Here is a 13,314-nt window from a genome sequence, read left to right as displayed (position 1 = left end):
TCATGCGTTTGAGCACCACATCGGACTCTGTGCTGACAGCTCGAAGCCTGGAGCCTGCTTCGGATTCTGGCTCTCCCTCTCTCTACCCACTCACTCTCACCAACCCCTTCTCTCAAAAATAAATAATAAATATATATATATATATATATATATACATATATATATATATATAAAGCTTTTCTAAGTCAAAGAGTAACAGATACAAGTAGCAATCTTTGATAGTCTTGATAAAGCCCTTTGAGTTTATGTCCCTAAATTTGAGAATGAACAATTCTAAATAACAAACTCTTCTAAAAATGAAGAATTCTTCTAAAAAATGAAGAATAAACTAATCATGCTGTCGGCTGAAGGATGACTAAAACCACAATGTGATTTTGGGGATGGAATTTAAAGAATTGAGTAAAGTGGTTTTTAAAGCTACTTCTATTCCCATCTCTTGATTTAGGGGCAGTTTTCAAGCAAAGACAGAAACGGAATTAATGCTGATCTGTCTTTCATTCTCAAAATGCCACATTTATCCAAGGACACATAAACTAATCTGAAAAATAATCTCATTAAAAGAGGACTTCCAAAAACTTTACATCTCATAATAAGTATCAAATTTTTAAATATACTTATATTTTTATTGCATAAAATTATTTAAATAACTCAACATAGAAATTTAGCACAGCTTTAAGGATCACAAGAAAAAATTTAAATGTATATACTTGCTTTTGTTGCAAAGACGTGGATAGCATAATTGATAGGACTTTTGAGCGTACAAATATACAGTAAAATTCTAAGGCAACCAACTCCAGGAAAATGAAAATCTGATCTAATGGGATTGGCCCCTATCCTCCAAGCCAGCCCCCTATTCTCAAACATTCTAAGCTTCTCTAGGGAAGGCAAGTACTGGTGGTGGTGGGTAGAAAGTGATCACCTCGTGATCAGTTCGGACTTTTAGTGATTGGTCTTACCATTACTTTTGCCCTGTGTGACAATACAGACTAAAACATACAGGGTTTGTCTTTTTGCTTTTGTTTTTGGGTGTTTTTTTGTTTTGTTTTGTTTTGCCATAATGATTATAATAATATGACCTCAAATTTTCATAATTCAAATTTTTTAAAGTTTTTTTATTTTTGACAGAGACAGAGTGCGAGCATGAGCTGGGGAGGGGCAGAGAGAGAGAGGGAGACACAGAATCCGAAGCAGGCTCTGGGCTCCAAGCTGTCAGCAAAGAGCCTGACGCGGGGCTTGAACTCATGAACCGTGAGATCATGACCTAGTCCGAAGTTGGATGCTTAACCACCACCCAGGTGCCCCTAATAATTCAATTTTTTAAGTCCCATCTAGGTATTATGGTAGGATTTTTCTGTGTTACATTAGGATAAAATATTGTGAGGGAACTGCAATGAAAATATAAGTCCAAGAAAAAGGAAAGATTAAAAATTGTAAAAATTGTAAAATGTAAAATGTCTTGTGTATTTTCTATAGTAATTGACGGTATTAAATTTCTATGCTATTTAGACTCAACTGGATATATTTGAAAGAGTAATGAACATTTTGTTTTAAAATGTCAATATGTATACTATGCTGGAAATTATATCCTTTTGCCAATATTTAAACTTAGGGACAGCTTTAAATATGCAGTGTGAACAGTTTCCTTTTAAAACTAGTTTATAAAAAAGTTGTAAGTACTTGTGCATAAAATTTCGAAAATCACTGCTCCAGACAAAGGAAAAGTAAGCAATGACCTTTTCAAAGCCAAAGATAGTTGGAGCAGAGTTTTCATCAGAAGTGTATAGAGTAAACTGGGAAGGAGAGCTTAACATTTGTTTGCTTTTCCTGGCACCTAGAGGGAAAGCCAAGCATAGACAGGGATTACACATTACTGCTATAGAGTCAAAGTCTCTAAAAACCTATTTATGGCACACAGTAGCAGGGAAGGGAACAGCCCATAGCTATAACTCTGCCCATGCAGCAACTCTTTTATCAGAGAGTAGTCAAGACTTAATTTCTCCACCCTTTGCAATTTCAGAAAAAGGTACTGATCTCATGGAATATATTTCGCTACCGTTAACTCTTTTTAACTGAGCATCCTTTATGTGTTATGTCCTAGGGATACAACATGCAAGAACGTGAACTTGAAGAATTTACAACCTCGTCAGAAGAACAGAAAAAACACAGAGGTAAATAGGAACCTGTGCGATGACTACAAGGAAAGTGTTAACAAATAGCGGGACTTATTGCCAAAAGTCGGGGTAGTCTGGGAAGGAGAAGGCTGAGATCACAGCAGGTGTTAAAAAAAAAAAAACTAGAAGCAAGAGAACAAGATTGATGAGCTAATTTGCTGGGGACTGAAGCAGGCTGGTGTAGGGGTGATGCAGGTATGATGGTGAGTGGAATAGTGATTAGTCCAGAGCAGGCGGCTGCTGTGAAAGTTGGAAGGTAGGTGGAAACCAGACTGTGGAGGGGCCTAAATGCCTGTGGAGGCCTATGTTTTACCCTATGAGAAATGGGCAGGTTTCTGAGATCAATGTGCAACATTTTAGGAAGCTTCTCTAATGACAGTAGTGTGTAGGAAGAGACAGCAAGAGAGAAGAGTCAGTTAAATTTTAGCAACAGTCTGGGTAGCCAGGATGAAAACAGACTGGGGTTAAGGATCCTGTGACTGAAAAATAATCAAAGGACATACTGCTAAGTGGGGAGGGGAAACCACAAGGAATTCCAAGGCTTCAAGCCTACGTGACTGGGATAATCATGGGCCTACTGACAACAATAAATCCAAAAGGAACACAGGTTTATGTTCAATGGAACAAGGTCCGCAAGCAAGGATGGACGTGTGGAGGGGAAGGCTCAATCTCTGACTTCTGCCATCACCAGCTATATAGAAGACCATATGCTTTGTCTTGTTCTGTTCTCTCGTTCAATAGGGGAAAAAAGGATTCATGTTCTAAATTTGTTATTGATCGCACTATATGACTCCAAAATGACTTTTCAGTATCCACCCTAAAGAAATCCAGACAAATTTTCACTCCCTTAGAAGTACAAAAGCAGATGGAGCTTAAAGCCTCTGAAACATCAGCCTTTTACTCAAGTCTTAATATAGGCTCCATTAAAAACAATTATCTCCACCTCTCACCCCTCGACAGCCTCATTATAGACCTCACTTTGAGAACACAGTGAAAAAACTTAAATATAAATCTTTTTCCTTCCCCACTGACCCCCAGCCCCAACAAGCCTTGAAAGCTTGTTACCTTTAAAGTTAACAATATTTCATGCATTCTGTTCAAAATGAACATCGAATTATTCCCTGACATGTAACATTTAAGTACAACCAGACATTGAAAATGGCTAGTTTAAATTGCAGCAAGATGTTCCGACTACCTGGGACAACCTATCTGTTCTTGGAATATCAAATGAGCAAAGGTCTCTAAGGAGTGGTGGCATAGCAGAGGGGCAAAGTGCAAAGACTCAAGTGGGACTGCCTAACTTGGAAATTCCCACTGCTTAATCTTTGCCAAGGTAACCTCTCTGTACCTCAACCTTTCCATCTGTAAAATGGAGATGATAATGCCTAGCCTGCAGGATCCTTATAAAGAAGGGTTTAAAGTGCTTTCACAGTGTTCAACAGTAGGTGCATTCTCATTGTGCCTTAACATCCAGCTCTAAAGCTAGTTCATTTCTTATTTACTGATGGAACTCCTATGTTTCTATAGATCAAGGAGGTAGGGGTAGGCAAACTTGTTCTGCAAAGGGCGGGGCAGTAATATTTTCAGCCTTCCTGACCAGATGGCCTCTATTCTAACCACTCGACTCTGCTACTGCAACACAAAAGCAGCCAGAGACCATATGCAAATAAATGAGCATAGTAGCTATGTTCCAATAAGACTTTACAGAAACAGAAATTTAATTTCACATTATTTTCACATTACAAAGTAGTATTATTCTTTTGATTTTTTTCAACCATTTAAAAATGTGAAAACCATCCTTAGTTCACAGGCCATACAAAAACAGGCAGCAGGGTGGGTTTGACCCATGGTGGTAGTTTGCCAACCCCTGCTCTGGACTAAGAAGCTTATGGGGTTTGGAAGGTTTGTGGGGGCAGGGAGATTTCAAATACAGGTTCGTGGTGCAGAATAATGAGGGAACTTGTAACTATAAGAAGAAAAAAAAAACCCTATTTAATGCTGCCATTCATTCATTAACACTGGACTCAACTATTACTGGGATCCCACATGGCTGGGATCAAACATGTAGGGAGTCACAGTCCCTGCTCTCAGAGTCTGTGCTTCTCCATAGCAGTTTAGAAACCGAAAGTCTGCCTTCAAAATACAACACATCCTATCGGGCATGTAGTTCACATGTAAAGTAGCTTCTTCGTGACACCGCCTGCAGCCCACACCAAACAGCAGTTACCTGTATGTCTTCCTCTCAGTAATTTCACTACCTGTTCTTTCCCTCTCCCCCCCAGATTACTGTTTTGCACAACCATTTTGGGGGTAACATTCATGGTGATATACTACAAAGAGCAAGGGAAGTGGTCTTATCTTTAAAAAAAATGACCATTTAATCTGGTCTTCAAGGATACATCTTCCTTTTAATACATAACGCATTAGGGGCTCCTACGGTTTTTCATTTCAATCCAGGGAGAAACTTGTCCCCAGGAGACAGATTAAACATCTATCATTAGGCAACAAAAAGACACTTCAGATGTATTTTATCCAAAAGAACACAAAACAAATAAAACACAAAGTACAGTGTTTTGGTATCTATCTCAGTTGGTTCTTAAGACTGTGGATTTGAAATAATACAGCAGGAACCAGCATTGTCATTACGTCCTAACAAGTGAAAATCAGAAAGCAAAGAACTAAACATACCTAATGATTAAGGAAAAAACAAAGGGTTGTTTGTAACTAATAATGATTAATAAATATTAATATCATTATAGTACATAGTATACATTACAATGTTATTAATAATTAAAATGACAAAAATATTTCTAATATTGATGATTTTCTGGACTAGTAAATGGCATTCATCTGTTAGACATCTTCCTTGCAAGAATGAGCAATACTGTATACCCTCAAAGACAACAGAGCACAACAAAAATCAAACAGCAGAAAGCAGTACTCCTGATGTTAAGATTGTCTCATCAGAACAGGCATGATCAGTCTCAGCAAAATCCAAAAAAAAAAAATCCATTTGGCAGAAGGAGTATCAAATTGGTGGGGAGGGCGACAAAGGTTAGGAAGAGAGTGGTGTCAACAAGATGGGAAGGCTGGGAGGAGTCCAAGGCTCACCTCCTCCACAAAAACCATTAAGAAACAACTAACTACAAGCTGACAAAAATAGGGAAAGCTAGGCTTCCCTGCAACAGGGAAAACTCTGAACTACCAAGCAGCAGCAAAAACCCTGCAGAGCTAGAAGACCAAGGAAGGCCGCACAGAAAAGCACAGGCAGCATTTAGCGTGTCACCTCCTCTCCCAGCCCCCAGTGGCAGGCGGGTGCCAGGAGGGATTCCCTCAGATATTTCACCCCATGAGAAGAGGGAGAAGAGAACCCCAGGACGCCTCCCTGCCATAGACGTTTGCAGCCTTTGCGACAGACGATCCCGCGGTCTTTGCCAATGCCGATTCCAGCTGTTGCACTTCCTCTGGCCTCCAGGCTGGTGCTGCGGTTGCCGTGAGACCTGCCCCCAGGGGCCCCCACCGCGGCCGCCCACCAGTCTCTGAGATTGGGGCGCCACAGCACCCTGCCATGTGCAGGACCAGAGCTGCCACTGCTCTGTGCCCCACCCCGGGTCACAACTTTGTCCCACCATTACGGGGGCACCTGCTGTTGCTCCATACCTTACCGTCAAAATCCCAAGTCACGCTTTGACTGCCATTACTGGGGCCATGCTGCCACTGCTGTGAGACCTGCCCTCCCCGCCCCGCCCCTCCTGCCCTCCAAGTCCCAGGTCATGGCTCTGACACCATCTTAGGAGCTAAGCTCCCGCTCTTCTGCAACCTTCCCCCTGGGTCCCAACATGTGGCTTTAGTGGGCCTCCACCAGCGATGTGCTACTGCCATCCTAGGACTGCCCCCACTGGGACCAGAGATGGGACGTTAACCCACCACCCCCAGGCTGTGCTGGGACTGCACTCTCCTCCTTGGACCCCAAGCCACCCAAGCCATCCCTGCACCTATGATCCCAGGGCCTGTGCGGCTGTATCTCCCTCCCCACCCCTGACCTGAGTCGCTGAGAGGAGCCCAAGACTCAAACCCTGGTTTCAGTGGAGATCTGCACATATCTGTACCTTAGACACCAGTGCCACTATGAATGCACCTGTGTCCCAGGACCCCACCCCACTACTGCTCTGAGCGCCAATATGCCAGTCAAGTGCCCAGAAGTATCCTCTCGGCTAGAAACTTCTCCCACAGGCAAAAGGAGAACTGGAGGACCTCAGCAGCCTTTGCCTCTGAGGATCCCAACAGCCCTAGCCACCACTGCCACCCGCAGGACCTCTGCAGTCTTGGACATGAAGACTGCCTTGATCTGTGCAAACATTGACCTCAGCTAACAAATAGGGCTGTGTGAGTTAGCCACTGTGTTTTCCCAGGAACCAAAGACCCTGCATCCCATCACAGCCACCTTCAGGTGAAAGTCTTTCCCATCAAAGCCAGGCCAAAGAAAAAGCTGGAAGACATGACTACTCCCTCAAATGCACAGACATCAATGTAAAGCCAACAGAAACATGAAAAAGCATGGAAACATGATACCATCAAAGAACACAGTAATTTTCCTGTAACTGAGCCCCCCAAAATAAAGACCTGTGAGTTTCCTGAAAAAGAATTCAAAATAATCATTTTAAGGAAGCTGAGAACGAGTCAAAAGAACACAAATAGGTAACTCAATGAACTCAGGAAGACAACGCATGAACATAAACAAGTTCAAGACGGGGGGAATCATAAAAAAGAACCAAACAGAAATTCTGGAGCTGAAGAATTCAGTAGTCCCTCCTTACCCATGATTTTCCTTTCCACAGTTTCAATTATCTGTGGTTAACCGCAGTCTGAAAATATTCAATCAAAAATTCCAGAAATAAATTATCCCTAAGTTTTAAATTGCACTCTATTCCAAACAGTGTGATGAAATCTCAAGCTGTCCTGCTCCATCCTGTCTGGGATGTGAATCATCCCTCTGTCCAGCATAACCACACTGTATATGCTACCCCCCACTAGTCACTTAGTAACCATGTGCACTACAGATGGACTGTGGCGGTACTGCAGTGCTAGTGTTTAAGTAACCCCCCAAATTACTCAGTAATAGCCCGAAGGGGTAAGAGTAGGGATACCGGCAATTCAGAGAAGCCAAAGAAAAGCCATAAAGCACTTCCTTTTAAGTGAAAAGGTGAAAGTTTCTGACTTAGGAAGGAAAGAAAAAAAATCATATGCTGAGGCTAAGATCTACAGTAAAAATGAATCTTCCATCTGTAAAATTGTGAAGAAGGAAAAAGAAATGTGTGCTAGTTTTGCTGTTTCACCTCAAAGTGCAAAAGGTAAAGCCACAGTGTGTGGTAAGCGCTTAGTTAGGATGGAGCAGGCACCAGACTTATGGGTGGAGGACACGAACAGAAAATATGTTTTGACTGATGGCCACACGTTACACCAGAAAGCACTGAGGCTGTAGAAAGACTTCAGAAGAACTGAAGGACCCCCAGTCTTTGTCTCTGAGGATCTCAGCAGCCTTAGCCACCACTGCCACCTGCAGGACCTCTGCAGTCACAACAGTGGGAGCTTGGCCCCTCCAATGATGGGCGATCCTCTAAAACAAGTGACACCAAGCACTTTACTGCAAGTAACTGATGATTATTACAGAGATTCAATAATAGGTTTGTACTAAAAAATATAAAAATTACTGGAGAGGCTGCGACGACCAGTGAAGAATCTGCTGCTATATTTCTGGCAGAGTTGAAGCAGTTGGTTAAAGAGAAAGGATCCCATCCAAAGCAAGTCTTCAACTGCAATGAAGCCAGGCTCTTCTGGAAGAAGACGTCCAATAGCACATACAGCGCCTTCCTAAAAGCACAAGAAGGGTCCCAGGGCATAAAACATAGAACGGCAGGTTAACTCTGTACTATGTACGTGGCAACACTGCAAGGCGGGTGATAAAGGCAGGCGCAGCGTGCAGAGAACCCATGCACTCTCAAAAACGAAAACAGAAATTATCTGCCTGTGTTCTGGCAACACAATCAGAAAGCATGGGTGACAGCCATCCTCTTTTGGGAGTGGTTCCACCAGTGCCGGTGCTTGCTTCATCTCAAAAGTGAAAAAGATACTTGGAAGAGGAAGGGTTGGAACCTAAAGTCCTGTTAATAGTAGACCATGTACCTGGCCATCCTGAATTGGTTTGCTAGGAAAATGAAATGTTGAGGTTGCATTTTAACCACCAAATGCAACCTCACTGCTTCAGCCCCTCGGCCAGGGCATCATTTGCTTTGTGAAAGCCACGTACATCTGCCTGGTATTTGACTGCATTCAACCATCAATTGATCCAGACCCTAATCTGGATATGATGCAGGGCTGGAAATCACTCACTACTGCTGATGCAGTAACATTTCATCAAAACTGCAATGGATGAGGGGCGCCTGAGTGGCTTGGTCGGTTAAGCGTCCGACTTCGGCTCAGGTCATGATCTCACGGTCCGTGAGTTCGAGCCCCGCGTCGGGCTCTGTGCTGACAGCTCAGAGCCTAGAGCCTGTTTCGGATTCTGTGTCTCCCTCTCTCTCTGCCCCTCCCCTGTTCATGCTCTGTCTCTGTCTCAAAAATAAATAAACGTTAAAAAAAAAAAAACTGCAATGGATGAATTAAAACCAGAAACTGTAAATGCCTGCTAGAACTTACCAAGTGAGATAGTGGATAATTTTTTTTAAGTTTATGTATTTATTTTGAGAGACAGGAGAAAGAGAGAATCCTAAGCAGACTCCACACTGTCAGCACAGAGCCCGATGCTGGGCTGGAACTCACGCATGAACCATGAGATCACGACCTGGGCCGAAATCAAGAGTCTTACGCTTAACCGACTGAGCCACCTAGGCACTCCTGGGGATAATTTTAAAGGCTTCCCAGGGACTGATGGGGAAGTTAGGAAAATCATTCACACACCAAGACAAGGTGTTGTAGGAGGAACTACCCACATTCTTGATGAAGTGGAAGAATATACTGAAGGCCATCAAGGAGTGTTAACAAATGAGGAATTAGAAGAAATTCTGGAATCATCTATAGAAGAGGAAGAGGAAGTGAGAAGAAAAGCTAGTAAAAACTATATAAAAGGGGCCAGCCAGATGCCCGAGGCTGGATACTCCCCTTGCCTACTTTTGGCTTCTGTAATCTTGTTTGCCTCCTGTATCTACCAATTGCCTGGATAGTACCACTGGTAAGTGCCCCCTCCCCTTTTTCTTTTGTCTCTCAAACCCCTACCATCCCAGCCACAAAAGGAGGCCGATGCCAAGGTTCAGGGCTCAGCCCTTGGAGGTGACTCCACTGGGCCGGCACTGGTGTACAATAAACAGTCTTTTCCTGATTCCCTGAGTGCATGTGGCTTGTCTCTTCCTGGGCGCCAAGTACTTGCTGTAACAGAAGAGGAAACTCAAGCAGAACCAGCAATGTAGACACTCCCAAAATTTGCTGAAGTGTACACAACTGCACGGACATTAAAGGACAAAATTACGGAATACAATCCTCAGATGGAACACAGCATTAATGTCACCCATATGATCACTGAAGTGTTACAACCTCTACAGCAATACTTTGATCACGCTTTCTGATTACAATGTTCTTCTAAAAGATTTTAGCAAAAAAAAACAAAAAACAAAAAACAAAACCCTTCAACTATCAAAGATCCCCAACCATCGACCTTGTGTGCTCCTGACATCCAACCACTAACATTGTCATGGCTCAATGATCCAGGATCACCCCAAGCAGATGATCCTCCTTCTGACATACTTCCAGAAAGTCAACAATATCTTAACACTAGATCATAGTGCTTATGTCATTCACGTCACTTCATCTCATCATGTAGGTATTGTGTCATCTCACATCATCACAAGAAGAAAGTTGAGTGCAGTACAGGAAGATATTTTGAGAGAGAGACCACATTCACATAACTTTTATTATAGTATATTGTTAGAACTGTTCTACTTTATTATTAGTGATTGTTGTTAATCTCTTACTGTGCCTAACTTACAAATTAAACTTCATTACAGGTAAGTGTGCATAAGAAAAAACTCCTGGGTGGCTCAGTCAGTTACACCTCTGACTCTTGGTTTTGGCTCAGGTCATGATCTCACGGTTTGTTTGAACCCCACATTGGGCTGTGCTGATACCACGGAGCCTGCTTGGGATTCTGTCTCCCTCTCTTCTCTGCCCTTTTCCCACTCGTTCTCTCTCAAAATAAACAAACATTAAAAAAAAAAAACACAGCATATATAGGATTCAGTACTATCTGTGGTATCAGATATTCACTGGACGTTTTAAAATGCATCCCCAATGGATAAAGGGGGCGGGCAGTACTCCTGAGCAATGAAATGAAAAATGCAATAGACAGCTTCAACAGCAGGCTCAATAAGGCAGGAAAAAAAATCTTGAGAACTTGAAGACAGATCTCTTGATAATGTCCAGTCAGAGGATAAAAAAAATTAGCAACAAAAGAGTGGAGAGACAACAGCACAGACTCAGTGTGTGGAAAGATGGTGGCAGAACCTGGGCAGGGTGGGAGGCTCACCCACAGAAAGGAAGGCAGCAAGGAGCACCACTGCTGGGGAGAGAAGACACTTGGAGCTCCTGGTTCAGGCTGCCTACACTCCTCCTGCAGTGCAGATGACACAGCCCACGGAGGCCCAGCCACCTTGGCGATCCTGCACCCAGGTGGCACCCCTGAGTACGGCATTCTGCCACTTCCTGGACCACCATGGGCCAGATGCCCTCCCTTCCAGGCCCCTGAGCTTGGGATGAGGACATGCCAGTCTGGGCCGCGGGGAGGCGCAGGAGCCCTTGGTGTGCAGACCGGTGTGAGCACTGTGCTAGGTAGGGGCAGGTGTGCAGAGTTACCTCACTGGGGCTTCTCTCATTTGGGTCTCACTGTCCCCACCCCTAACTCCTTTGCTAGAGCTGAGCCCTGAGGGCTTTTGAGGGGTGTGCCCCACCTCCCTGCCCTCAACCTCGATGGTGTGTGCAGATCACCCCTCTGTTTACAGTTCACACCCAGCACCCTGCTCTGGGCCCACGGGACTGGAGGACTGCAACTTTAACGTTCTTATAAGAGTCTAAGACTTGGAAAAAGGGACCTGGATTTGCTACCAGACAGTAGAAGGTTTTGGTTCAGACATTAAATTTAGCTTCACAACTTAGCAAGTAGGATTGTTAACGCCTGCCTCCCTAGGTTCAAATAAAAGTGTCCCCCCACTCTTTTAAAAAATATCCCTCATATAAATACATTTTTTAAAAAGAGAAAGTTTACTCAAACTACAAGATATCAACTGAAACAACATTTGCTTTATAGGAGTCCCAGAAGGAGAAAAAAAGAAAAGGGACAGAAAACTTATTTAATGGCTGAAAACCTCCCAAATCTAGAAAGATATAGTCATCCAGGTACATGGAATTCAAAGATCCCCAAATAGATTCAACCCAAAGAAATCTTTGCTGAGACACATTACAATCAAAATCTCAAAAATCAAAGAAAAAGAGAAAATTGTGAAAACAGCAAAAGAAAAAAAGCCCGATAAATCCATCAGCAGATTTCTCATCAGAAACCCTGTAGGCCAGAGAGTGTGGGATGATATATTCTAAGTGCTCAAATAAAAAACTGTCAACTGTAGGGGCACTTGGGTGGCTCAGTCAGTTGAGTGTCTGACTTAGGCTCTGGTCATGATCTTGCAGTTCTAGAGTTCGACCCCCACATCAGGCTTGCTGCTGTCAGCGCACAGCTTGCTGTGGATCCTCTATCCCTCTTTGTCTGCCCCTGTCCTGCTTGTGTTCTCTCTCTCTCAAAAATAAATAAACATTAAAAAAAAACCAAAACAAAAAAACTCTGCCTTTAAAAAAAAAAAAAAGAAAAAGAAAAAACTGTCAACAGTCAACCAAGAATACTTTATGTAGCAAAGCTGTCCTTCAGAAATGAAGGACAGATACAGACTTCCCCAAACAAAAACAGAGAGAATTTATCACCATTGGACCTGCCTTACAAGAAACGCTAGCGAAATGCTTAACTTTTGAAGTTCAGTTGTTATCAGCTTGCTAAAACAAGACTGGAATAACTATGAGATGTACCATGAAAGTTGCATGGTAATCACAAAGTAGAAGACTGTAACAGATACACAAATGATAAAAAGAAAGCATGCCCTACAAAAATTCATCAACTCACAAAGAAAGAGAGGAAGGAAAAAAAGGAACTACAAACCAATCAGAAAGCAATTAACAAAATGGAGATGGTAAGTCCTTACCAATAATTACTCTAAAAGTAAATGGTTTAAATTCTCCAATTAAAAGACACAGAATGGCTTAATGGATATAAAAACAAGACCTAACTATATGCTGCCAAAAAAGACTCACTTAAGCTTTCAGGGCACCTTCAGGAGCTAAAACTGAAGGGATAGAAATCCATCCATATTCCATGCAAATGGAAAACAAAAGAGAATATAAGTAGCTATACTTGTATCAGACAAAATAGACTTTAACTCAAAAGCTGTAACAAGAGACAAGGAAGGTCATCATATAATGATAAAAAGGGGCAATTCATCAAGCATATTTAACAATTATAAATATATACGTACCTAATATTGAACACCTAAATATATTAAACAATTATTAACAGATCTTAAGGCAAAAATAGACAGCAATCCAATAGTAGACTACTTTAATACCCCACTTTTAACAATGGACAGATCATCCAGACAGAAAATCAATAAGGAAATAATGGACTTGAGTGATACTTTACACCAAATGGACCTAATAGACATATACAGAATATTTCAACCAAAAGCAGCAGAAAACACATTCTTCTCAAACACACACAGAACACTCTCTAGGATAGACCATATGTTAGGTCACAAAACAAGTATCAACTAATTTAAGAAGGCTGAAATCATATCAACTTTCTGACCACAATAGTATGAAACTACAAATCACAGACAGGAGGAAAGCTGGAAAAGTTCACAAATATGTGGAAATTAAATAACACACTTCTGAGCAACCAATGGATCAAAGAAGAAATCAACAGAGAACTCAAAAAATATACTGAAACAAATGGTACATACATAATGGATTATTATTCAGTCATAAAGAAAAAAGGAAA

This window comes from Prionailurus bengalensis, chromosome B1 (genome assembly GCF_016509475.1).
Source record: "Prionailurus bengalensis isolate Pbe53 chromosome B1, Fcat_Pben_1.1_paternal_pri, whole genome shotgun sequence".
Lineage (NCBI taxonomy): Eukaryota > Metazoa > Chordata > Mammalia > Carnivora > Felidae > Prionailurus > Prionailurus bengalensis.
The sequence above is the reverse complement of the archived record's forward strand: the minus strand, read 5'-3'. Positions refer to the sequence as shown.